The sequence below is a fragment of the Schistocerca piceifrons genome, chromosome 3 (assembly GCF_021461385.2).
Source record: "Schistocerca piceifrons isolate TAMUIC-IGC-003096 chromosome 3, iqSchPice1.1, whole genome shotgun sequence".
Classification (NCBI taxonomy): Eukaryota; Metazoa; Arthropoda; class Insecta; order Orthoptera; family Acrididae; genus Schistocerca; species Schistocerca piceifrons.
In genome coordinates, this window is record NC_060140.1 from 495210563 (window position 1) to 495211563 (window position 1001).

Below are 1001 nucleotides of genomic sequence, written 5' to 3' on the forward strand. Positions count from 1 at the left end.
AATACTTCTAACTACTTGTTATCACATACTTTAGCTCTTAAACATTTAGACAAATACAGCAATAAGCATCATACATGGTGGTCCAACAAGAAAAGTACAATAATTACCACTATTCCCATTCACTGACATCAATAGTGGTCAATCAGTAGTAGTCAATGGTTTTATCACAAGATTTAAAAAGTTGAGAAGGATTCGTGGAATGGCCGTTCATATATGAAGTAACTAACTGTTTCAAAAAAGACAGTGGCCACACAAGTCAGTTAAGCATATGAAACAGGTGAGTGACTTTCTTCTTAGGCAGGATTATCGGTTTGGGGTATTGGGTGATGAGGTGGATGGAGAGATGGGAAGTATGTGGAAGGGAAAGCAATAAATTTCCATGTTATTTAGGAAGTTTAAGAATATTAAACTGTTTGGCAAGTGCTTTACAAAAGGTATCATGGAGATTTGAGTCTGTGATCCTGAAGTTATTAGCCCAGACTTTCGGCTAAATACGGTCTTAAAATTTCTGTGACTACATAATCAACCTAAATAGTTCGTGACAGTGTTAAATTTGATCCCACAACAGAGAAGGTGAGAAATTACCACTGGGCATGTAAGTTCTGTGACGAAAATAGCCCTTGAGTCTGCCGTCATCTGATAAGATACAAGATCCTCTATAAAAATGAATAAGAAGATGAGCAGCTCGTTTAATTATGGACTTAGAGAAGCCATTTCCACTTCTCGGAAAATTTTATGGCCTATGGCTGCCTCTTTTCTTTTGAGCACTCCATTCAGCTTTGTAGATGTGGCAATATGTGACAATTCGAATTTATTGGAGTCACAGAACGTTGTGATTTCTTCCACCTCCAATACCCACATTATATTTTTAATACCAATAACATTTTTTCGTCTTTTGAAAACAGTTGTAGTAATAGTAATCGTTTACGCGGAGCAACGGTATGAATAAATGTATGGTAGTAGACTGAAATTTTTCGGCCTTAAATTGGTTTAAGTCCTTT